Source organism: Oncorhynchus nerka, linkage group LG23 (assembly GCF_034236695.1).
Source record: "Oncorhynchus nerka isolate Pitt River linkage group LG23, Oner_Uvic_2.0, whole genome shotgun sequence".
Classification (NCBI taxonomy): domain Eukaryota; kingdom Metazoa; phylum Chordata; class Actinopteri; order Salmoniformes; family Salmonidae; genus Oncorhynchus; species Oncorhynchus nerka.
The window spans coordinates 13257479-13284271 of NC_088418.1; the positions used below are offsets into that span (position 1 = coordinate 13257479).

Here is a 26793-nt window from a genome sequence, read left to right on the forward strand (position 1 = left end):
TTGGAAATATTACCAACATAGAAAACAAACCTAGAACCCCACATAGAAAATATAAACTAGAACAACCCCTAGTCACGCCCTGATCTACTCAACCATAGAAAATAAATGTTCTCTATGGTCAGGCAGGTCATTGTTAAAAATATAAATTAGTAGAGGGCCTGGAGAGCTGCCCTGTGGTCCACCAAACTGTACATGTTTGATGTTAGATAAGCTTCCATTAATGAAAACTCTCTGAGATCTGATCCACAATGTGGTAGAGGTTGAAAGCCATTGACCTTTCTAGCGCAGGGGTTCCACTAGCGGAACACCTCGACAACATTCCGCTGAAAAGGCAGAGCGGGAAATTCAAAAATATATTTTAGAAATATGTAACTTTCACACATTAAGTCCAATACAGCAAATGAACCATAAACATTTTGTTAATCTACCCATCGTGTCCGATTTAAAAAATGCTTTACAGCTAAAGCACAACATATGATTATGTTAGATCACCGCCAAGTCGCTCTCTCTCTCTCTCTCTCTCTCTCTCTCTCTCTCTCTCTCTCTCTCTCTCTCTCTCTCTCTCTCTCTCTCTCTCTCTCTCTCTCTCTCTCTCTCTCTCTCTCTCTCTCTCTCTCTCTCTCTAACAGTAGAGATCGCTCTACTCTCTCTCATTTGAACAGTAGAGATCTCTCTACTCAATTTAATTAAATTAAATTCAAGGGGCTTTATTGGCATGGTAAACGTGTTAACATTGCCAAAGCAAGTGAGGTGGATAATATACAAAAGTAAAATTAACAGTAAACATTACACATACAGAAGTTTCAAAACAATAAAGACATTACAAATCATTTACATTTAAGTCATTTAGCAGACTTACAAATTGGTGCGTTCACCTTATGACATCCAGTGGAACAGCCACTTTACAATAGTGCATCTAAATCTTTTAAGGGGGTGAGAAGGATTACTTTATCCTATCCTAGGTATTCCTTAAAGAGGTGGGGTTTCAGGTGTCTCCGGAAGGTGGTGATTGACTCCGCTGTCCTGGCGTCGTGAGGGAGTTTGTTCCACCATTGGGGGCCAGAGCAGCGAACAGTTTTGACTGGGCTGAGCGGGAACTGGACTTCCTCAGTGGTAGGGAGGCGAGCAGGCCAGAGGTGGATGAACGCAGTGCCCTTGTTTGGGTGTAGGGCCTGATCAGAGCCTGGAGGTACTGAGGTGCCGTTCCCCTCACAGCTCCGTAGGCAAGCACCATGGTCTTGTAGCGGATGCGAGCTTCAACTGGAAGCCAGTGGAGAGAGCGGAGGAGCGGGGTGACGTGAGAGAACTTGGGAAGGTTGAACACCAGACGGGCTGCGGCGTTCTGGATGAGTTGTAGGGGTTTAATGGCACAGGCAGGGAGCCCAGCCAACAGCGAGTTGCAGTAATCCAGACGGTGACAAGTGCCTGGATTAGGACCTGCGCCGCTTCCTGTGTGAGGCAGGGTCGTACTCTGCGGATGTTGTAGAGCATGAACCTACAGGAACGGGCCACCGCCTTGATGTTAGTTGAGAACGACAGGGTGTTGTCCAGGATCACGCCAAGGTTCTTAGCGCTCTGGGAGGAGGACACAATGGAGTTGTCAACCGTGATGGCGAGATCATGGAACGGGCAGTCCTTCCCCGGGAGGAAGAGCAGCTCCGTCTTGCCGAGGTTCAGCTTGAGGTGGTGATCCCTCATCCACACTGATATGTCTGCCAGACATGCAGAGATGCGATTCGCCACCTGGTCATCAGAAGGGGGAAAGGAGAAGATGAATTGTGTGTCGTCTGCATAGCAATGATAGGAGAGACCATGTGAGGTTATGACAGAGTCAAGTGACTTGGTGTATAGCGAGAATAGGAGAGGGCCTAGAACAGAGCCCTGGGGGACGCCAGTGGTGAGAGCGCGTGGTGAGGAGACAGATTCTCGCCACGCCACCTGGTAGGAGCGACATGTCAGGTAGGACGCAATCCAAGCGTGGGCCGCGCCGGAGATGCCCAACTCGGAGAGGGTGGAGAGAAGGATCTGATGGTTCACAGTATCGAAGGCAGCCGATAGGTCTAGAAGGATGAGAGCAGAGGAGAGAGAGTTAGCTTTAGCAGTGCGGAGCGCCTCCATGATACAGAGAAGAGCAGTCTCAGTTGAATGACTAGTCTTGAAACCTGACTGATTTGGATCAAGAAGGTCATTCTGAGAGAGATAGCGGGAGAGCTGGCCAAGGACGGCACGTTCAAGAGTTTTGGAGAGAAAAGAAAGAAGGGATACTGGTCTGTAGTTGTTGACATCGGAGGGATCGAGTGTAGGTTTTTTCAGAAGGGGTGCAACTCTCGCTCTCTTGAAGACGGAAGGGACGTAGCCAGCGGTCAGGGATGAGTTGATGAGCGAGGTGAGGTAAGGGAGAAGGTCTCCGGAAATGGTCTGGAGAAGAGAGGAGGGGATAGGGTCAAGCGGGCAGGTTGTTGGGCGGCCGGCCGTCACAAGACGCGAGATTTCATCTGGAGAGAGAGGGGAGAAAGAGGTCAGAGCACAGGGTAGGGCAGTGTGAGCAGAACCAGCGGTGTCGTTTGACTTAGCAAACGGGGATCGGATGTCTTCGACCTTCTTTTCAAAATGGTTGACGAAGTCATCTGCAGAGAGGGAGGAGGGGGAGGGGAGGAGGATTCAGGAGGGAGGAGAAGGTGGCAAAGAGCTTCCTAGGGTTAGAGGCAGATGCTTGGAATTTAGAGTGGTAGAAAGTGGCTTTAGCAGCAGAGACAGAAGAGGAAAATGTAGAGAGGAGGGAGAAAGGATGCCAGGTCCGCAGGGAGGCGAGTTTTCCTCCATTTCCGCTCGGCTGCCCGGAGCCCTGTTCTGTGAGCTCGCAATGAGTCGTCGAGCCACGGAGCGGGAGGGGAGGACCGAGCCGGCCTGGAGGATAGGGGACATAGAGAGTCAAAGGATGCAGAAAGGGAGGAGAGGAGGGTTGAGGAGGCAGAATCAGGAGATAGGTTGGAAAAGGTTTGAGCAGAGGGAAGAGATGATAGGATGGAAGAGGAGAGAGTAGCGGGGAGAGAGAGCGAAGGTTGGGACGGCGCGATACCATCCGAGTAGGGGCAGTGTGGGAAGTGTTGGATGAGAGCGAGAGGGAAAAGGATACATGGTAGTGGTCGGAGACTTGGAGGGGAGTTGCAATGAGGTTAGTGGAAGAACAGCATCTAGTAAAGATGAGGTCGAGCGTATTGCCTGCTTTGTGAGTAGGGGGAAGGTGAGAGGGAGAGGTCAAAAGAGGAGAGGAGTGGAAAGAAGGAGGCAGAGAGGAATGAGTCAAAGGTAGACGGGGGAGGTTAAAGTCGCCCAGAACTGTGAGAGGTGAGCCGTCCTCAGGAAAGGAGCTTATCAAGGCATCAAGCTCATTGATGAACTCTCCGAGGGAACCTGGAGGGCGATAAATGATAAGGATGTTAAGCTTGAAAGGGCTGGTAACTGTGACAGCATGGAATTCAAAGGAGGCGATAGACAGATGGGTAAGGGGAGAAAGAGAGAATGACCACTTGGGAGAGATGAGGATCCCGGTGCCACCACCCCGCTGACCAGAAGCTCTCGGGGTGTGCGAAACACGTGGGCGGACGAAGAGAGAGCAGTAGGAGTAGCAGTGTTATCTGTGGTGATCCATGTTTCCGTCAGTGCCAAGAAGTCGAGGGACTGGAGGGGGGCATAGGCTGAGATTAACTCTGCCTTGTTGGCCGCAGATCGGCAGTTCCAGAGGCTACCGGAGACCTGGAACTCCACGTGGGTTGTGCGCGCTGGGACCACCAGATTAGGGTGGCCGCGCGGTGTGGAGCGTTTGTATGGTCTGTGCAGAGAGGAGAGAACAGGGATAGACAGACACATAGTTGACAGGCTACAGAAGAGGCTACGCTAATGCAAAGGAGATTGGAATGACAAGTGGACTACACGTCTCGAATGTTCAGAAAGTTAAGCTTACGTAGCAAGAATCTTATTGACTAAAATGATTCAAATGATACAGTACTGCTGAAGTAGGCTAGCTGGCAGTGGCTGCGTTGTTGACTTTGTAGGCTAGCTGGCAGTGGCTGCGTTGTTGACACTACACTAATCAAGTCGTTCCGTTGAGTGTGATAGTTTCTACAGTGCTGCTATTCGGGGCCAGCTGGCTAGCTAGCAGTGTTGATTACGTTACGTTGCGTTAAAAGAACGACAATAGCTGGCTAGCTAACCTAGAAAATCGCTCTAGACTACACAATTATCTTTGATACAAAGACGGCTATGTAGCTAGCTATGTAGCTAGCTACGATCAAACAAATCAAACCGTTGTACTGTAATGAAATGAAATGAAAATGTGATACTACCTGTGGAGCGAAGCGGAATGCGACCGGGTTGTTGAGTGAGGAAGTTCTATTCGGTAGACGTTGGCTAGCTGTTGGCTAGCTAGCAGTGTCTCCTACGTTAAGGACGACAAATAGCTGGCTAGCTAACCTCGGTAAATTAAGATAATCACTCTAAGACTACACACTCTAAACTACACAATTATCTTGGATACGAAGACAGCAAAGACAACTATGTAGCTAGCTAACACTACACTAATCAAGTCGTTCAGTTGAGTGTAATAGTTTTTACAGTGCTGCTATTCGGTAGACGATGGACGTTTGCTAGCTGGCTAGCTGGCTTGCTGCTGCGCAGATAGCAGTGTAGACTACGTTAGGACGACGAAAATACGATAATTACGCAATTATCTTTGATACAAAGACGGCTATGTAGCTAGCTAAGAAGAAATTGCTAAGATTAGACAAATCAAACCGTTGTACTATAATGAAATGTAATGAAATGTAATGAAAAGTTATACAACCTGCGGACCGAAGTGCGGATGCAACCGCTCGCTCCAACCCGGAAGTACAACAAATGTCATAATATATATATATCTATATATATACAGTGTTGTAACAATGTACAAATGGTTAAAGTACACAAGGGAAAATAAATAAGCATAAATATGGGTTGTATTTACAATGGTGTTTGTTTTTCACTGGTTGCCCTTTTCTTGCGGCAACAGGTCACAAATCTTGCTGCTCTACTCTCTCTCTCATTTTAACAGTAGAGACCTTTACCCCTATCTCTCTCCTTTTGTACCCCTATATTCAATCCTCCGACCTGTTTAGACTGTTGGGAATTGTTCCTTCTCTTCTCCCTTTCTGCAGTCTCCTGTTTTCTACCTTTCTACCGCTCTTCTCCTCATTCTCTAGTTCTCTTTGTATGCCTCTGTTCCACCTCCCTCTTTCTCTCTCTCCATTGTCTCTGCTGGTTGGCATGTGGCTCAGCCCCCTGTGGCCTCATTATCAGCCTGGAAGACTGAGGGAGAGGGTCTCACACACACACACACACACACACACACACACTCTGCCACTCCCTTGGTCTTGGGTGAATTGTCTCCACTCATCCATGCCATGTAGATTACAGTTTCATAATTACCATGGCAACAGGTAAACCAGGGTCAAACACTAATCTCTAATTCAAATGTAACTGGTGCAGTTCATCAAAACTATGAACTCTCAAAGGCAGGTAGTTTAAGGGGAGAGGAGAGGCACAACAGCTGCATTTCTCTTTGTCTGCATGTTGCTTTCTATGAAGAAACAAAATGGAGTGAGATAGACGTGAGTGGTGAAATACAGAAGGACAAAGAGAGTGAAAGAAGCTTTTGCCGTGCAGTATCGCTTCCAAAACAAGAGAGCGATAGAGAGAGAGAGGGAGAGAGAGAGACAGGTGTCCGTCCCTAACCTGCATGTGAAACCAGAGAGGTGAAAGAACAAGAGAGAGAGTGAGAGACAGGTGTCCGTCCCTAACCTGCGTGTGAAAGAACAAGAGAGAGGGAGAGGGGGAGAAAGGTAGATTAGAAAGAGGAACACTACAGAATAAGAACTGCAGAGGGTTAGAAGTGTCCCTAACCTGGAGGATAGGGAGTGAGGTAGTGAGGGAAAGAGGAGGCTAACCTGCCTCACAAACCAGAGAAGGATGGAGAGAGAGGAGCAGAGGGGCAGAGAGGGAGAGAGGAGGCTTACCTGCCTCACAAACCAGAGAAGGATGGAGAGAGAGGGGCAGAGAGGGAGAGAGGAGAAGAGGAAAGGAGGCTTACCTGCCTCACAAACCAGAGAAGGATGGAGAGAGAGGGGCAGAGAGGAGAAGAGGAGAGGAGGCTTACCTGCCTCACAAACCAGAGAAGGATGGAGAGAGAGGGGCAGAGAGGAGAAGAGGAGAGGAGGCTTACCTGCCTCACAAACCAGAGAAGGATGGAGAGAGAGGGGCAGAGAGGGAGAGAGGAGAAGAGGGGAGGCTTACCTGCCTCACAAACCAGAGAAGGATGGAGAGAGAGGGGCAGAGAGGAGAAGAGGAGAGGAGGCTTTCCTGCCTCACAAACCAGAGAAGGATGGAGAGAGGGGCAGAGAGGGAGAGAGGAGAAGAGGATGGGAGGCTTACCTGCCTCACAAACCAGAGAAGGATTAAGAGAAAGGGGCAGAGAGGGAGAGAGGAGAGGAGGCGTTTTGAAGGAAAAGATTAGGAGGTGAAGTGAAAGAAGCGTGACAGAAGTCAGGAGGACACAACATAACCACAACACAGGGCCCTCATCATCCCTCTCTCTTACCCTCCATCTCCCTCCCCTCATTCCTCCAGAGATGCACTCTTCTGCCATCATGTGTTCTTTCATTTTCTGGTTCTCGTGGCCCACACCAGGTCTGTTGGGGAGGAATTTGGCAGAAAGAAAGGAGGGGTGAGAGGTAAGCAAGTGTAGATTCTGCAGTGCGTTGGCAGGACCATTCTGTCTCTCGTTCTCTTTCTTCTTATCTCTCTTTCTCTAGGGGGACAGGGAGACGGAACAGGGTCTCTAGGGAGACGGAAGAGTGTCTCTAGGGAGACAGGAGGATGGAGGTGGTGTGTCCTCAGTGTATTTTCACTTCTCTCTGTCTTCTAGTTTCTTTCCATCTGTCGTTGTACTGTTCTTTTGTTTCTGTGGCTTCCAGAGCCCTGAGCAGGACCTCGAGAGACAAACGCCATCGCTTCAGCCTCCAACATCCCCAAACCCATCTGTTACACCCACACACACACACACACACACACAAACACACACACATGCACACACAAGAGAAGACACACAAATGCACGCACACACTGTTTACATTCCTATGTCTGAAGCCCAGAGAGCAGTGAAAATTGACCACAATCACTATCAGTGTGTGTATATATAGTACAGTAGTCTGTAGTAGGGACATCAGAAGTCTGTAGTAGGGACATCAGAAGTCTGTAGTAGGGATATCAGTAGTCTGTAGTAGGGATATCAGTAGTCTGTAGTAGGGATATCAGTAGTCTGAGGAGAGAGATCAGTAGTCTGTAGTAGAGAGATCATTAGTCTGTAGTAGAGAGATCAGTAGTCTGTAGTAGAGAGATCAGTAGTCTGTAGTAGAGAGATCAGTTGTCTGTAGTAGGGATATCAGTTGTCTGTAGTAGAGAGATCAGTAGTCTGTAGTAGAGAGATCAGTAGTCTGTAGTAGAGAGATCAGTAGTCTGTAGTAGGGATATCAGTTGTCTGCAGTAGAGAGATCAGTAGTCTGAGGAGAGGGATATCAATAGTCTGAGGAGAGGGATATCAGTAGTCTGAGGAGAGGGATATCAGTAGTCTGTAGTAGGGATATCAGTAGTCTGTAGTAGGGATATCAGCAGTCTGTAGTAGGGATATCAGTTGTCTGCAGTAGAGAGATCAGTAGTCTGTAGTAGGGATATCAGTTGTCTGTAGTAGGGATATCAGTAGTCTGAGGAGAGGGATATCAGTAGTCTGTAGTAGGGATATCAGTAGTCTGTAGTAGGGATATCAGCAGTCTGTAGTAGGGATATCAGTTGTCTGCAGTAGAGAGATCAGTTGTCTGTAGTAGGGATATCAGTTGTCTGTAGTAGGGATATCAGTAGTCTGTAGTAGAGAGATCAGTAGTCTGTAGTAGGGATATCAGTAGTCTGTAGTAGGGATATCAGTAGTCTGAGGAGAGGGATATCAGTAGTCTGTAGTAGGGATATCAGTAGTTTGTAGTAGGGATATCAGCAGTCTGTAGTAGGGATATCAGTAGTCTGAGGAGAGGGATATCAGTAGTCTGTAGTAGGGATATCAGCAGTCTGTAGTAGGGATATCAGTAGTCTGAGGAGAGGGATATCAGTAGTCTGTAGTAGGGATATCAGTAGTCTGAGGAGAGGGATATCAGTAGTCTGTAGTAGGGATATCAGTAGTCTGAGGAGAGGGATATCAGTAGTCTGTAGTAGGGATATCAGTAGTTTGTAGTAGGGATATCAGTAGTTTGTAGTAAGGATATCAGTAGTCTGAGAGAGGGAGATCAGTAGTACAGGATTCTGTGGAGACGGGCATCAGTATTATGGACAGGGGGCTTTATAGTACTGCATTCTGGTGATACACAAATACAAACATTGAAATTGCATTTATGATATAATTGATTTACATACTGTATACATCTCCTGTTTGGCATGTCTATTGTGATGTGGTTCACAGCAGCACTGATGGATGAGTTTTGAACCACCCTTTCCCCCCTGTTATCCCATGCTGGCTGAAGATGTAGCTAGCCAGTAACTAGCTAACACTAGAAACAGAAAGAATGGCGCCAGAGGGGATGGCTACCGTTTCACAGGCTCCGAACCAACTGTGCTATTTTGTTAGTGTTTTTTCACATTGTTTGTATCTTATTTTGTACATAATGTTGCTGCTACCGTCTCTTATTGGCTAGAAAGAGCTTCTGGATATCAAGCAAGTGAGCCTGTGGATTACTGAAGAAAATGTGCGAACAAAATTGAGGTTTTCAGATATAAAGACAGACTTTATCGAACAAAAGGAACATTTATTGAATAAATGAATGACTTCTGAGTGCAACCATATGAAGATCAAAGGTAAGTGATTCATTTTTATCTCTATTTCTGTCTTCTGACTGTAACTCTTCTACTTGACTGGTTACTGTTTGTAATGATTTGTCTGCTGGGCGATGTTCTCAAATAATCGTAAGGTATGATTTCACTGTAAAGCATTTTTGAAATCTGACACCGTGGTTGGATTCACAAGAAGTTAATGTTTAAACCTATGTACCTTGTATCTTTTCTGAATTTTTATAATGAGTATTTCTGTATTTGAATTTGGCGCTCTGCAATCTCACTGGATGTTGGCCAGATGGGACGCACATACCCTAGAGAGGTTAAATCATTTGTTAATTGGCTAGATTTGTCACACCTTGATCTGATTCACCTGTCTTTGTGCTTGTCTCCACCCGCCTCCAGGTGTTGCCCTTCTTCCCCATTATCCCCTGTGTATTTATACCTGTGTTTTCTGTCTATCTGCTGCCCGTTCGTCTTGTTTGTTCAAGTCAACCTGCGGTTTGTCTCAGCTCCTGCTTTTCCGCAGCCTATTTTTTTCTCACCCTCCTGGTTTTGACCCTTGCCTGTTCTGACTCTGAGCCTGCCTGCCGTCCTGTGCCTTTGCCCCTACTCTGGATTACCGACCTCTGCCTGACCTGTCCCTGGCCCTGCCTGAGGTCCTGTACCTTGGCCTCGCTACTCTGGATTACCTGTCCCTGGGCCTGCCTGAGGTCCTGTACCTTTGCCCCACTACTCTGGATTACCGACCTCTGCCTGACCTGTCCCTGGCCCTGTCTGAGGTCCTGTACCTTGGCCTCTCTACTCTGGATTATCGACTCCTGCCTGCCTTGACCTGTCGTTTGCCTGCCCCTGTTGTTACAATAAACATTGTTACTAAAAAACAGTCTGCACTTGGATCTTACCTGAAACCTGATCGTACGAACTGGCCATGACTGACCCAGAGGCTGGACCAGCTCCGCAATGCCATCTCCTCTCAAGGATCCCTCATTGGTAGACACGAGGAGATGCTTCGTGGTCTGATGGAAGGTTTCGAACGTCACAACCTAGCATTGGACGCTTTGCTGGAGCAATTCCGTGGGTTGCCTAGTGGGCAGCCTACCACGACGGAAACCTCCCAGCCCCTCAGTAACCCAGCTGGTAGCAGCGCCGTCAGCCCGGTTTTCCGAGAACCCCGCTTACCACACCCGGAGTGATAGAATGGAGATTCCAGAACCTGCCGGGCCTTTCTCTCCCAGTGTTCTCTCATTTTCGAGCTGCAGCCTTCTTCGTTCCCCTCTGACCGCTCGAAGATTGCGTACATTTTTATGCTGATGTCGGGGAGGGCACTTGTCTGGGCCACGGTGGTATGGGAGCAACAATCCACCGTCTGCCTCAGTCTGGAGGTATTCGTGGTGGAGGTGAGAGGTTTTGAGGCTCCGGTGTCCGGGAGAGAGACTGCTCGGAAGTAACTCCAGCTTCAGCAGGGCTCCCTCAGTGTGGCAGCTATAAGGTGGAGTGATGCACGCTGGCAGAGGAGGGTACCTGGAACACGAAAGGCTGGAGCCCGTCTTGCCACACTCATTGCCTGAAGTCAGCTCTGCCGGCCCAAGGGACGTCTTCCTGGGGGCTTGGAAATTTCCCCACACCTCTCTGCAAGCCCCACGGAGTACAGGATCTCCAGTAGGGGTTCAGTAAGGCCCGGACCACTTCGCTTCCACAGCACTGACCGGTATCCAAGAAGGTCAAGCCAGATGCGCTGACACGCTGCAGCTACAACTCGGGAAGCCGAGACCATTCCCCCCCGCTCCAAGATCATTAGCAACCCTGAGGTCCGTCCTCTGTTGCCCCGTCCTCTCCGTATACTTCCAACCTTTCCTATTAAAGCCATGTCTCACAGCCCTTTGTCTTCTGTTCTAAACATCAAAGTACATCTGACCAAATTATGAAAGACAAGCATTGTAATTTTTATTTAATGGAAACCTCTCCAACATAATCCAGGGATAATCAGAAATTCCCCAGGGCAGCTGTCTAGGCCCCTTGCTTTTAAAAATCTTTACTAATGACATTCAACTGGCTTTGAGTAAATGTATGTGGATGACAACACTATACACACCAGCTGCTACAGCGACTGCAATGACTGCAATACTTTACAAAGAGCAGCAGTTAGTTTCAGAGTGGGTGGCAAGGAATAAGTTAGTCCTAAATATTTCTAAAACTAAAGGCATTGTTTTTGGGACAAATCATTCCCTAAAACCTAAACCTCAACGAAATCTTGTAGTAAATATTGTGGAAACTGAGCAAGTTGAGGTGACTAAACTGCTTGGAGTAATCCTAGATTGTAAACTGTCATGGTCAAAACATATTGATACAACAGTAGCTAAAATGGGGAGAAGTCTGTCCATAATAAAGCGCTGCTTTACCTTAACAGCACTATCAACAAGGCAGGTCCTACAGGCCATAGTTTTGTCGCACCTGGACGACTGTTCAGTCTTGTGGTCAGGTGCCACAAAAAGGGATCAAATTACAATTAGTTTAGAACAGGGCAACATGGCAGTCCCTTGGATGTACACAGAGAGCTAATAATAATATGCATGTCCATCAAAGGAGATTGACTTCATCACTACTTGTATTTATCACTTCCTTCCTTCCTCACTTCCTTCAGCCTGTCAAACAATCTGACTCACCAGAGAGAGACAAATTACCAGAAGTCTGTCCATAATTACAAGCATGAAGGATGGAGGGAGGGAGGGAGAGAGGGAGGGAGGGAGAACAGGAGGACTCATGACAAGCGGAGGAGAGAGAAAAGGACTCTAGTGTATGTACATGGATGGAGCTTCTTTTGTTGATGTCATGTCTCAAATGGGTTTGTTCCATTTCAACTGCTAGTCCCTAGCCCCTAACCCCTTGGCAAGTCAGAGATTTAGAAATATTAGAAATGTTTTAACCCTTTCATGCGTGAGTTCCAAATATCTCTAACGGTCGCCCCAGCGTGAGTTTTTTTATGCACGTGATGTTAGAATGTTCTCTCCATTCCAGAATGTGATTGATACGTAACAGTACATTTTATCCACGCTGCCCTCAAACTAAAGCACGCAGCCAGTTTATATTTATAGGTTGTTTTAACTTCAATTTCAAATGATTTTCAAACAAGTTTTTATTTTCTAAAAACAGTTTGAATTTAGGTGTGTTCCGCCTCCTCATTCATTCACATAAAAATAGTCATTTTTACTTTTGCGGATAATTACATTTTTGGGACATTTCTGACACGGACAAAATTCCCCAAGCCCTTCCCAATTGTTTGTGCAGTTCACGTCTGCAGACATTTGCTCATCTCCCGTCAGAACAGGATCTGCACACGTGTTCACATTTTCTATTCCACATTTCTATTGTAGCGTACTGTATGTATGGAGCATAATATATTTGTGTATATTCTTTATCACCGCGGAAACGTGAGGTAACGTTACTCATTTTATAACCTTTATGATGTTATAGTCAATCGTGCTTATGTAGCCACATTCTTCTATTAGCTCTGTAAAACAATGCTAAATGCGTCAGAGAAGTATTATCTTGTGTTGCATTTTGAAGCTACCATGGCCTTATGACTCTCAAGTGGTGCAGCGGTCAAAGGCACAGCACATCAGTACTAGAGGTGTCACTACAGACTCCCTGGTTCAAATCCAGGCTGCGTTTCCATCAAAGTAAGTGCCTTATTACGTTATAATAGTTATAATAATAGTTTCCGTATGCCGTTTCTGCTGTAGCTGTAGATCATAATATATTCCTTATAACTGCGGACACGTGAGGTAACGTTACACATTATATAACCTTTATGGTGTTATTGTCAATCATGCTTACCTAGCTACATTATTCTATTAGCTCTGTAAAACAATGCTAGTTGCGTCAGAAAACTATTAGCTTGTGTTGTATTTTGAAGCTACCCTGGCCTTATGACTCCCAAGTGGCGCAGCGGTCTATGGCACTACAGACACCCTGGTTCAAATCCAGGCTGTATCACACCTGGCTGTGATTGGGAGTCCCATAGTGCAGCGCACAATTGGCCCAGCATTGTCCGAGTTTGGCCGGTGTAGGACATCATTGTAAATAATAATTTGTTCTTAAATTACTTGCCTAGTTAAATAAATAAAAAAGTATGACCATGGTTTGTTTATTTGGTCTATTCAGCATAGCTCTGTTCTGCCCTGCCTTGCCCCCTTGTGGAGTTCAAAAGTTAGTTTCTTACTGTTATAACTCATATCTGTGATTTTGTCAATGCAATAAACTATTTTTTTATAGCAGTGTTTATTATGTTACTTCTTTGTAGTATTGTTTTATTGCTATATCCTTATATTGTATTCTAATGAATAATTCCTCTTTATTCTGTACTTTCAGAAACCAGAAACATTATTTGCCAATATCATAACTGGAGCTGGACGTCTTTGGAGCTGAAGAATGAGGACAGCTTTTGTATGCTAACGTACACTCCTTAACAGTTGTACTGGATGAAAACACAGCAAGAAAACGCATGCCAATATGTAATATTCATCTATTTTATTGCAGTACTGGTAGTTATTTCAACAACTTGTTTTACTAGAGGACAAAAAACTGAATAACCCATATTTAATATCCATGCAGTGACTGAACAACAACTGCATTTCCACCCCCATCTCTAAGGCATAGTATCATGGCTGGTCACCTGTCAAGTCACATGTCAGGTCAGTCAGTCACCTATTGCTGCAGATGTGCTCAATAATGCTTGAGCATGTGATACTCCTCAAAGCATGGTGAAATACATAGAGGTGTATCACAAGCTAGACACATGTATTTTGTCATCTTCCTCTGCTTACTTCTCCTGGCGCCAGACAGGCAGACTTTGCAATGCCTCCGTGTGCGACTACCTTGAGAAGCAGTTTGAGGGACTTTGCAGGGAAAATGTCGTGCAGTGAGGCGTAGGGGATTGTCTACAGCAGGACGACCCCCAGTGGATGGGCGCCGAGGGGTGTGGTGCTCCTCCAGCAGCTCTCTCATGAGGCTCTCTCTGTATTTTTGGTAGGTAATTACTTTACCTATGAGGGAATGAGGAGGATGAGGAAAGTTAGAGGATGATGAGGCAGTGGGTAGGTGGGTGAGATATTGTCACTATAATTGCATAATGGATTTGTATGTGAACTGTACATCCAATTACAAAAATACCTTGTTCAGTAATCATCTCACCTGTTAGTTGGCGGTGAACTATGCTGCCGTTGAGGACAGCAGTGTCGATCAGATGGAAAAATATCTTCTTATACCACTTGTTTGTTTTCCGTGTGCATTCCACAAAGCTGTTTATCATGTCTGCCTTATCCACGGCCCCCATTTTGAGGTTGTAATCAAGCACACAATCTGGTTTGATCTTTCTCTCTCCGGTCAGGTGGTCCACCTTCCCTGTGGCCGACATGGTTGCTGTATGGACAGTGGAGAGGACATGGACGTCTCGCTTGTCATGCCACTTTACTGCCAGCTGTTGACCGTTCTCTTGGAACTCCACCTCCCCTCTCTGCATCTTCCTGCATCCGAATGCCGGCATCCCCTTCCTGTTCGACCTGACTGTGCCACATGCCCCTGTGCTGTTGGAGAGCAGATGCTGGAAGAGTGCGGGACTGCTGTACCAATTGTCCACGTACAAAGTGTGTCCCTTGCCGAGATGAGGAGCCAGCATGGTCATCACCACGGACCCTGACACCCCAAGCCCTCATAATGTTTGATGTCAGTGGTGGACCCTGTGTAAACTATAATATCCTGGACAAATCCTGTCTTCACGTCGCACATGACAAAGAACTTGACTCCAAACCTGTGCCTTTTGGAGGGAATATATTGACGGAACGCCAGCCTACCTTTCCATAACATCAGGGACTCATCAATGCATAGGTCCTTGTATGGCACAAAGACCCGACCAAATGCTGATGTCAGGCTGATAAGAACATTTCTTATTTTGTATAACGGGTCACTTAGGATGGCAGTAGCATTGTTGACAAAATGCAGGCATCGCAGCAGAACTAGGAAGCGATCTTGGGAAAAGAGGGAGGCAAAGAAGGGAGTTGCAAACATAGGATCTGTGCTCCAGTATTCTCTTAGGGAGTTCTTCTTTACTATTCCCATGAGAAGGACTGTCACCAGGAAGGTATACATTTCACTAATTGTGGTTGTCACCCATTTAGCGAGTTTCCCCCTCACTCCTGGCTCTCTCTTCTCCTGTAGCTCTAAAGCATAGCGATTGGTCTCCTCAACTATCTCTCCCACCAGCTCCTCTGTGAGAAACAACTTGAAGCACTCTGCCTCAGTTGGAAATGGCAAGGGGCGTTGCACTCCAGACTGGGACTCGTCAAAGCAGACAGCAGGGCCAGGTGGGGTGAAATGACTGGTGGCCTTCCAGCTACCACAGAACTCCTGTACTTCATCCACTGTCGGTCTGCCTCCTACACCACCAGCATCTTCAAAGGGACCTGGTACTTCCTCAGTTGACAAGGGAAATTCAGATTCAGGGTTCTCAATGGCTACAAGGTTGAGGGGCAGCTCCTCACTGTCACTGTCAGAATCTGATTCCTGACTTTCATACTCAGACTCATTGTCAGAATTTTAAAAAATCTCCAGAATTTCCACATTTGTGAGTTGTCTCCTTTTGAAAGACATTGTTAATGCTACAGCTTAGCTCACTAGCTACATACATAAACAACAACACTGAATGGCGCAGAGTGGGAGGTTACGTGGTTGACTGCCGGCACGCGCCACTTGTATCAATAAATCACTATCAGAAAATGTTTTGTGTGGTAATTATTTGTGTATTTACGATTTTATTCACATGTTTTCAATTCTAGGTGACAACTCATGCATTCCGATTCTTGCACAGATTGTAATGGGCACATATTATGTGTGTAAAATACTTTTTTGAAGGTTGTACTGATTATGATGAGCTAAGCTAATTCCAGCTGTGTAGCCATGTTTGTTGACATACAATGCATTCTGGGATTCACGTCTGTTTGACCAAAGATGTTACAACAAAATGAGGTGAGTAAGAGTTCACTAATTTTTTGAGGACTTCCGGAAGTTAATGGTGGGATGTGAACGACGGTAGATGACACACCCCTTCAACATGCATACTACAAACAGACCAAACTCATCTCGTCTTCTCTTATTATCGTCGGATTACTTTCGATTTCTATAAAGTGTTTTACCTAGTTATTTCGATCAATGGTGAGCTCACCCGTGATGTGATTCATTATATATAGTAATTCCTATTAGCTAATTCATATTGTAGTTTACGTCAGCCGAGAGTTAGAAAATATGACTGCTTGTGTTGGGTCAATCTTTCCTCAGCGCTAGGACAAATGTAGCCTACATTTTTCCGGTTAGGATGATTGTGTTATGCTATATTTACTTCTGTGAATATCTGAACAATGCATCCAAAAATAAACTGCTGACATTCTGGACATAACTTTGTAAGGACTGTGTTTGTGTAAATAGTTTCTGAAAAAAGTGTGGCCAGCTCAAACGCTGATTGTTGCGTCATTCGACTGCCGTTCTAAACGAGCATTCTAAATGAGTGTTCTAAACACACGGGTGTGATCGTACGCTTCAGGGACCACTGTAGAACGATCACACCCGTGTGATGGTACGTGTGTGAAAGGGTTAACTAACACTTTCTCTCTAAAAGGAATTTCCTTTTCAGTGCTTATCCTCTCAGATCTGACTGACTAGGAAGAAGGGAATGGGGGCTAGTAGTGAATTTGGAACGGGACCCCAAAGTTAGGAGTGGGCTTTAATACTGAGATGTGGCAGGAAACAATCATTCCAGAGGGAGAGAAAGACCCTTCGGGTGACTTAACATCAAAATATGTTTCATTTCATTTCTTCAGAGGAACACTGGCAAGGAGTGTGATGGAATGTGGGCAGAAAAGCCTAACTGTTGCCGTGGAGACCAAAGAAGGATTTCCTCAGCCTACTGAACCGTCCTACTGGACTCCTCTGAACACTCCTACTGGACTCCTCTGAACCCTCCTACTGGACTCCTCTGAACCCTCCTACTGGACTCCTCTGAACCCTCCTACTGGACTCCTCTGAACCCTCCTACTGGACTCTTCTGAACCCTCCTACTGGACTCCTCTGGACCCTCCAACTGGACAGACAGACATGTTGTGACCTCCCTATGGGGGTGATGTTTGTCTATAACACAACTACATAATAAATCTCATACACCTGGTGACAAGACATTGTAGAGGGTGTGTGTGTGTGTGTGAGTGTTCTAGGTGTGTGAGTCTGCAGTGTGTTAGCACAGACTGCATGGTTGGCTGCACATGACAGCACAGCTAAACTCCCACAGGCTCGTCCCCTCACACTCTGAGCGACCCTGCTACTACACACACACACAGCTAATGCTAGATTAAACAGTTGCAGCGATATTATGAGCTGCTGTCCCACGTGTGTGTGTGTGTGTGTGTACAAGGTTAGTTAAACAAGACTGTGTGTGTGAAGAGAACAGATGGCCCAGGCATATCACTCAGAGCGTAATACAACTTACGTAGCACACATACATACATACAATTTAATTAGATCCAGAGTTCGGACACACCTGAGGAAGAGCAATGAGAATGCCAGCTCCGAAATCCTGGGCTTTGTGCCGTCTTCATGCATGAAGAGATTCTCACACTCACTCACTCACTCACACACTCACTCACTCACTCACTCACTCACTCACTCACTCACTCACTCACTCACTCACTCACTCACTCACTCACTCACTCACTCACTCACTCACTCACTCACTCACTCACTCACTCACTCACTCACTCACTCACTCATTCACTCACTCAGGGACTTGTTCAGTCACCCAAAAAACCTGACATCTGGACATCCCTACAGGCCAAACCTCACACACACACACACACACACACACACACACACACACACCTCGGTGATGTATGTGGTAAGCTGAGCGGGGACTCAAGCAAGTTACGAGAGAGAGACAGAGAGAGAGAGACAGGGGGACAAACACCTACATGGAGGTCACAGCATTCCTTCCCCAATATGCCGCCCTAGACACAACTACGTCAACATAACCAACAGAAACGGGTCACAACTCCTGCAGCTCTCTCGCTTGGTCTCTATATAGTCAATGGTAGGCTTTGAGGAGACTCCTATGGTAGGTACACCTATAGCTCATCTCTTGGCAGTAGTACTGTAGACCTTATCACTGACCTCAACCCAGAGTCTTTTAGAGCGTTCACAGTCCACTGACACCAAATCAGATCACAGCAAAATCGCACTCTACTTGAACAGAGCAACACTCAATCATGAGGCATCAAAGCCAAAGGAGCTGAATAATATTAAGAAATGCTTTAGATGGAAGGAATGTATTGTGGAAATCTACCAAAAAACAATTAGTCAACAACTAATTCAATCCCCCCTAGACAATTTCCAGGACAAAATGTTTCACTGTAATAGTGAAGGTGTAAACTTGGCAGTAGAATACCTAGACAGTATATTTGACCTCTCAGCTTCCCTATCAAATGTAAAAATGTCAAGCAGACAATCGAAGAAAATGAACAACAATGACAAATGGTTTGATGAAAACTGCAAAAACCTAAGAAAAAAATTGAGAGACCTGTACAACCAAAAACATAGAGAACCAGAAAACCTGAGCCTACACCTTCACTATGGTGAATCACTAAAACAATACAGAAATACACTGCGGAAAAAGAAGGAACAGCATGTCAGAAATCAGCTCAATGTAATTGAATATCAGATAACATACAGTTGGAGCGAGCGGTCGCATCTGCACTCGGTCCGCAGGTAGTATTACATTTCATTACATTTCATTATAGTACAACGGTTTGATTTGTCTAATCTTAGCAATTTCTTCTTAGCTAGCTACACAGCAGTCTTTGTATCATAGATAATTGCGTAATTATCGTATTTCGTCGTCCTAACGCAGTCTACACTGCCCTGCAGCTAGCCAGCTAGCTAACGTCCACCGTTAGCTAGTCCACCGTCTACCGATTAGCAGCACAACTATTACACTCAACTGAACGACTTGATTAGTGTAGTGTTAGCTAGCTACATAGTTGTCTTTGCTGTCTTCGTACCCAAGATAATTGTGTAGTTTAGAGTGTGTAGTTTTATGTCGTCCTTAACATAGGAGACTCTGCTAGCTAGCCAACAGCTAGCCAACGTCTACCGAACAGAACTTCTGCACTCAACAATCCGGTCGCATTTCGCTTCGCTCCACAGGTAGTATCACATTTTTCATTTCATTTCATTACAGTACAACGGCTTGATTTGTTTGATCGTAGCTAGCTACATAGCTAGCTACATAGCCGTCTTTGTATCAAAGATAATTGTGTAGTCTAGAGCGATTTCCTAGGTTAGCTAGCCAGCTATTGTCGTTCTTTTAACGCAACGTAACGTAATCAACACTGCTAGCTAGCCAGCTAGCCCGGAATAGCAGCACAGTAGAAACTATTACACTCAACGGAACGACTTGATTAGTGTAGTGTCAACAACGCAGCCAATGCCAACTAGCCTACTTAGTCAACAACGCAGCCTCTGCCAGCTAGCCTACTTCAGCAGTACTGTATCATTTTAATCATTTTAGTCAATAAGATTCTTGCTACGTAAGCTTAACTCTCTGAACACTCGTGACGTGTAGTCCATTTGTCATTCCAATCTCCTTTGCATTAGCGTAGCCTCTTGTGTAGCCTGTCAACTATGTGTCTGTCTATCCCTGTTCTCTCCTCTCTGCACAGACCATACAAACGCTCCACACCGCGTGGCCGCGGCCACCTAATCTGGTGGTCCCAGCGCGCACGACCCACGTGGAGTTCCAGGTCTCCGGTAGCCTCTGGAACTGCCGATCTGCGGCCAACAAGGCAGAGTTCATCTCCGCCTATGTCTCCCTCCAGTCCCTCGACTTCTTGGCACTGACGGAAACATGGATCACCACAGACAACACTGCTACTCCTACTGCTCTCTTCGTCTGCCCACGTGTTCTCGCACACCCCGAGAGCTTCTGGTCAGCGGGGTGGTGGCACCGGGATCCTCATCTCTCCCAAGTGGTCATTCTCTCTTTCTCCCCTTACCCATCTGTCTATCGCCTCCTTTGAATTCCATGCTGTCACAGTTACCAGCCCTTTCAAGCTTAACATCCTTATCATTTATCGCCCTCCAGGTTCCCTCGGAGAGTTCATCAATGAGCTTGATGCCTTGATAAGCTCCTTTCCTGAGGACGGCTCACCTCTCACAGTTCTGGGCGACTTTAACCTCCCCACGCCTACCTTTGACTCATTCCTCTCTGCCTCCTTCTTTCCACTCCTCTCCTCTTTGACCTCACCCTCTCACCTTCCCCCTACTCACAAGGCAGGAAATACGCTCGACCTCATCTTTACTAGATGCTGTTCTTCCACTAACCTCGTTGCAACTCCCTCCAAGTCTCCGACCACTACCTTGTATCCTTTTCCCTCTCGCTCTCATCCAACACTTCCCACACTGCCCCTACTCGGATGGTATCGCGCCGTCCCAACCTTCGCTCTCTCTCCCCCGCTACTCTCTCCTCTTCCATCCTATCATCTCTTCCCTCTGCTCAAACCTTCTCCAACCTATCTCCTGATTCTGCCTCCTCAACCCTCCTCTCCTCCCTTTCTGCATCCTTTGACTCTCTATGTCCCCTATCCTCCAGGCCGGCTCGGTCCTCCCCTCCCGCTCCGTGGCTCGACGACTCATTGCGAGCTCACAGAACAGGGCTCCGGGCAGCCGAGCGGAAATGGAGGAAAACTCGCCTCCCTGCGGACCTGACATCCTTTCACTCCTCCTCTCTACATTTTCCTCTTCTCTCTGCTGCTAAAGCCACTTTCTACCACTCTAAATTCCAAGCATCTGCCTCTAACCCTAGGAAGCTCTTTGCAACCTTCTCCTCCCTCCTGAATCCTCCTCCCCCTCCCCCTCCTCCCTCTCTGCAGATGACTTCGTCAACCATTTTGAAAAGAAGGTCGACGACATCCGATCCTCGTTTGCTAAGTCAAACGACACCGCTGGTTCTGCTCACACTGCCCTACCCTGTGCTCTGACCTCTTTCTCCCCTCTCTCTCCAGATGAAATCTCGCGTCTTGTGACGGCCGGCCGCCCCTACAACCTGCCCGCTTGACCCTATCCCCTCCTCTCTTCTCCAGACCATTTCCGGAGACCTCCTCCCTTACCTCACCTCGCTCATCAACTCATCCCTGACCGCTGGCTACGTCCCTTCCGTCTTCAAGAGAGCGAGAGTTGCACCCCTTCTGAAAAAACCTACACTCGATCCCTCCGATGTCAACAACTACAGACCAGTATCCCTTCTTTCTTTTCTCTCCAAAACTCTTGAACGTGCCGTCCTTGGCCAGCTCTCCCGCTATCTCTCTCAGAATGACCTTCTTGATCCAAATCAGTCAGGTTTCAAGACTAGTCATTCAACTGAGACTGCTCTTCTCTGTATCACGGAGGCGCTCCGCACTGCTAAAGCTAACTCTCTCTCCTCTGCTCTCATCCTTCTAGACCTATCGGCTGCCTTCGATACTGTGAACCATCAGATCCTCCTCTCCACCGTCTCCGAGTTGGGCATCTCCGGCGCGGCCCACGCTTGGATTGCGTCCTACCTGACAGGTCGCTCCTACCAGATGGCGTGGCGAGAATCCGTCTCCACACCACGTGCTCTCACCACTGGTGTCCCCCAGGGCTCTGTTCTAGGCCCTCTCCTATTCTCGCTATACACCAAGTCACTTGGCTCTGTCATAACCTCACATGGTCTCTCCTATCATTGCTATGCAGACGACACACAATTAATCTTCTCCTTTCCCCCTTCTGATGACCAGGTGGCGAATCGCATCTCTGCATGTCTGGCAGACATATCCGTGTGGATGACGGATCACCACCTCAAGCTGAACCTCGGCAAGACGGAGCTGCTCTTCCTCCCGGGAAGGACTGCCCGTTCCATGATCTCGCCATCACGGTTGACAACTCCATTGTGTCCTCCTCCCAGAGCGCTAAGAACCTTGGCGTGATCCTGGACAACACCCTGTCGTTCTCAACTAACATCAAGGCGGTGGCCCGTTCCTGTAGGTTCATGCTCTACAACATCCGCAGAGTACGACCCTGCCTCACACAGGAAGCGGCGCAGGTCCTAATCCAGGCACTTGTCATCTCCCGTCTGGATTACTGCAACTCGCTGTTGGCTGGGCTCCCTGCCTGTGCCATTAAACCCCTACAACTCATCCAGAACGCCGCAGCCCGTCTGGTGTTCAACCTTCCCAAGTTCTCTCACGTCACCCCCGCTCCTCCGCTCCCTCCACTGGCTTCCAGTTGAAGCTCGCATCCGCTACAAGACCATGGTGCTTGCCTACGGAGCTGTGAGGGGAACGGCACCTCAGTACCTCCAGGCTCTGATCAGGCCCTACACCCAAACAAGGGCACTGCGTTCATCCACCTCTGGCCTGCTCGCCTCCCTACCACTGAGGAAGTACAGTTCCCGCTCAGCCCAGTCAAAACTGTTCGCTGCTCTGGCCCCCCAATGGTGGAACAAACTCCCTCACGACGCCAGGACAGCGGAGTCAATCACCACCTTCCGGAGACACCTGAAACCCCACCTCTTTAAGGAATACCTAGGATAGGATAAAGTAATCCCTCTCACCCCCTCCCCTGAAAAGATTTAGATGCACTACTGTTCCACTGGAGGTCATAAGGTGAATGCACCAATTTGTAAGTCGCTCTGGATAAGAGCGTCTGCTAAATGACTTAAATGTAAATGTAAATGTAAATGAATAATCCATAGACTCTAGACCACTTCTGTCAATATTGGAAAACGCTAAACCAACAACACGAAGAGAGTTATCTATTCAAAACAGAGATGTAAAACCACTTCTCCATCAAACAGCAAAAACAAATCTTACAATCAACTATTTAAGACTACCAGAAACCACTGGATTCTCCACTTACATTGAATGAACTACAGGACAAAATACAAACCCTCCATCCCAAAAAGGCCTGTAGGGTTGATGGTATCCTAAATGAAATGATAAAATATACAGACCACAAATTCCAATTGGCTATATTTAAACACTTTAACATCTTCCTCAGCTCTAGCATATTCCCCAATATTTGGAACCAAGGACTGATCACCCCAATCCACAAAGGTGGAGACAAATTTGACCTCAATAACTACCATGGGATATGCGTCAACAGCAACCTCAGGAAAATCCTCTGCATTATCATTAACAGACTCGTACATTTCCTAAGCGAAAACAATGTACTGAGCAAATGTCAAATTGGCTATTTACCAAATTGCCGTACAACAGACTGCGTAGTCACCCTGCGCACCCAAACAAACAAAGCAAAGCAAAGGCAAAGTCTTCTCATGTTTTGTTGATTTCAAATGAGGGTCTGCTGGTCAAATTGATGGAAAGTGGTGTTGGGGGAAAAATATACAATATTCTTAAATCCATGTATACAACCTTGGCAAAAAACACACACATTTCTTTCCACAGGGCCGTGCGCTGAGACAGGGATGCAGCTTAAGCCCCACTCGATTCAACATAAATATCAACGAGTTGGCGAGGGCACTAGAACGGTCTGCAGCACACGACCTCACCCTACTAGAATCTGAAGTCAAATGTCTACTGTTTGCTGATGATCTGGTGCTTCTGTCCCCAACCAAGGAGGTCCTACAACAGCACCTAGATCTTCTGCACAGATTCTGTTAGACCTGGGCCCTGACAGTAAATCTCAGTAAGACTCCAGCTGCCAGGACCACGTATTTAAATTCCATCTAGACACCATTGCCCTAGAACACACAAAACACTACACATACCTCGGCCTAATCATCAGCGCCACAGGTAACTTCCACAAATATGTGAATGATCTGAGAGACAAGGCAAGAAGGGCCTTCTATGTCATCAAAAGGAACATCAAATTCGACGTACCAATTAGGATCTGGCTAAAAATTATTTAATAAGTTTTAGAACCCATTGCCCTTCGTGGTTGTGAGGTCTGGGGTCCGCTTACCAACCAAATTTTCACAAAATGGGACAAACACCAAATTAAGACTCTGCATGCAGAATTCTGCAAAAATATCCTCCCTGTACAACGTAAAACACCAAATGATGCATGCAGAGCAGAATTAGGCCGACACCCGCTAATTATCAAAATCCAGAAAAGAGCCATTAATTTCTACAACCACCTAAAGAAAAGCCCCCTAAGCAAGCTGGTGCTGGTGCTCAGTTCACAAACACAAACAGACGCCACAGTGCCCCAGGACAACAACATAATTAGATCCAACCAAATCATGAGAAAACAACAGGATAATTACTTGGCACATTGGAAAGAATTGACAAAAAAACAGAACAAACTTCAATGCTATGTGGCCCTAAACAGAGAGAACACAGTGGTAGTATACCTGACCACCGTGACTGACCCAAGATTAAGGAAAACTTTGACTTAGTTCAGACTCGGTGAGCATAGCCTTGCTATTGAGAAAGGCCACCGAAGGCAGACCTTGCTCTCAAGAGAAGACAGGCTATGTGCACACTGTCCACAAAATGAGGTGGAAACTGAGCTGCAATTCCTAACCTCCTGCCAAATGTATGACCGTATTAGAGACACATATTTCCATCAGATTACACAGACCCACATAGAATTCGAAAACAAAGCCAATTTTATAAACTCCCATATTTACTGGGTGAAATACCAGCGTGCCATCACAGCAGCAAGACGTGTGACCTGTTCTCACGAGGAAAGGGCAACCAGTGAAGAACAAACACCATTGTAAATACAATCCATATTTATGTTTGTTTATTTTCCCTTTTCTATTATTTCACTTGCATTGGCATTGTCAACATATGTTTCCTATGCCAATAAAGCCCCTTAAATTGAATATATATATATATATATATATATATATATATATATATATATATATATATATATAGAGAGAGAGAGAGAGAGAGAGAGAGAGAGAGAGAGTAAAGTTGTAGAGATGGGTTCTGGGAGAAGGAATCAGGGTGTCAGAGTTCTATCAGTGAGAGTTTACAGACCACATACTAAACCTTCACCTTTATTTAACCAGGTAGGCTAGTTGAGAAGAGGTTCTCATATATCTGAAGTCCTTCCGTGTCCATAGTAGTTACAAAAGCCTTACTGTATAACCAACCTCTGACAGCCTACATTGTCTTAATGAAGTTGAAGTTAAAGCAAGCTTAAATAAAATGTATCATTACGACTGATGTTCATATTTAACGTCAAAGAGATTATTCATAATAACTTCACTATGAGAAATAATTTTCTCAAAATGCTAAATAACACTGGAGTATTCGTCTCTATTTAAAATGATTGAGTGAGTTTTGTTGTTTTCATTATTCAACCCACTTGGCATCGGATGTTATTACCCACAACAACAATTACCAAAAGATCAGTTTGGGTCAAAGTCACACTAAACAGAAGATTGAGTGTGTGTAATGGCAACTGTCTAAGGCACTGCATCTCAGTGCTAGAGGCGTCACTACAGACCCTAGCTCGGTCCCAGGCTGTATGACAACCCTCCGTGATCGGCAGCCCCATAGGGCGGTTTGCAATTGGCCCAGCGTCGTCCGGGTTAGGGGAGAGTTTGGCCAGGGTAGGCTATCATTGTAAATAAGAGTTTGTTCTTGCCGAGTTAAATAGCATAAAAGGGCTTGGAACTGGTTACACACTAAGTGAGAGCGTGTTTAATTAGTATTTTTAGACACAGAGATGTAGTCTCCCCTCCTCCAGGGCTGTAGTGTGTCCTGGTTCCCATACAGGTCTTATCTGGACCCCAGGTGTAAAACGGATCTCACTGGTCAATCAATGGCATTAAGCTTTTTAATCCAATAACACAGTTAGTCCACAAGAACTGGAGTGTGTATGTGTATGTGTGTACACGTCGTTGTCAGAGAAGTCTACCATTGGAAGAGAGGAGAGGGAGCCTGGGAAAGAGACGGAAAGAGAGGAGAGAGACAGGACAGAGTAAGTAGCAGTTTAGTGAGAAAGAGAGTTAGAAAGAAGATGAGAAAGAATTTGCTCTGAGACAGATGCTATCAGATCCTATAAGACTGCAGAGAGAGAGAGGATCTGATGTGGACTAGAACTGGAGAGACAGAGAGAGAGGATCTGATGTGGACTAGAACTGGAGAGACAGAGAGCGATCATTAACAGTAGACTCGTACATTTCTTCAATGAAAACAATGTACTGAGCAAATGTCAAATTGGCTTTTTACCAAATTACCGTACAACAGACTATGTATTCACCCTACACACCCTAATTGACAACCAAACAAACCAAAAAAAGGCAAAGTCTTCTCATGATTTCTTAATTTCAAAAAAGCCTTTGACTCAATTTGGCATGAGGGTCTGCTATACAAATTGATAGAAAGTGGTGTTGGGGGTAAAACATACGATACACTATAAACTCCATGTACACAAAGAACAAGTGTGCGATTAAAATTGGCAAAAAACACGCACATTTCTTCCCACAGGGCAGTGGGGTGAGACAGGGATGCAGCTTAAGCCCCACCCTCTTCAACATGTATATCAACGAATTGGCGCGGGCACTAGAAAAGTCTGCAGCACCCGGCCTCACCTTACTAGAATCTGAAGTCAAATGTCTACTGTTTGCTGATGATCTGTTGCTTCTGTCACCAACCAAGGAGGGCCTACAGCAGCACCTAGATATTCTGCACAGATTCTGCCAGACCTGGGCCCTGACAGTAAATCTCAGTAAGACCAAAATAATGGTGTTCCAAAAAAGGTCCAGTCGCCAGGACCACAAATACAAATTTACTCTAGAAACCATTGCCCTAGAGCACACAAAAACTGTAGATACATTGGCCTAAACATCAGCGC

General features: G+C 46.2%; 1 long non-coding RNA gene across 1 annotated transcript; it reads left to right on the forward strand.

Annotated features, from left to right (window-relative positions):
- Positions 1 to 13315: 13315 nt before the first annotated feature.
- On the forward strand, positions 13316 to 14537 carry LOC135563939 (uncharacterized). The gene is made up of 4 exons (XR_010460658.1): positions 13316 to 13418; positions 13519 to 13598; positions 13750 to 13932; positions 14294 to 14537. It is a non-coding gene; the product is annotated as an uncharacterized LOC135563939 (long non-coding RNA).
- Positions 14538 to 26793: the final 12256 nt, after the last annotated feature.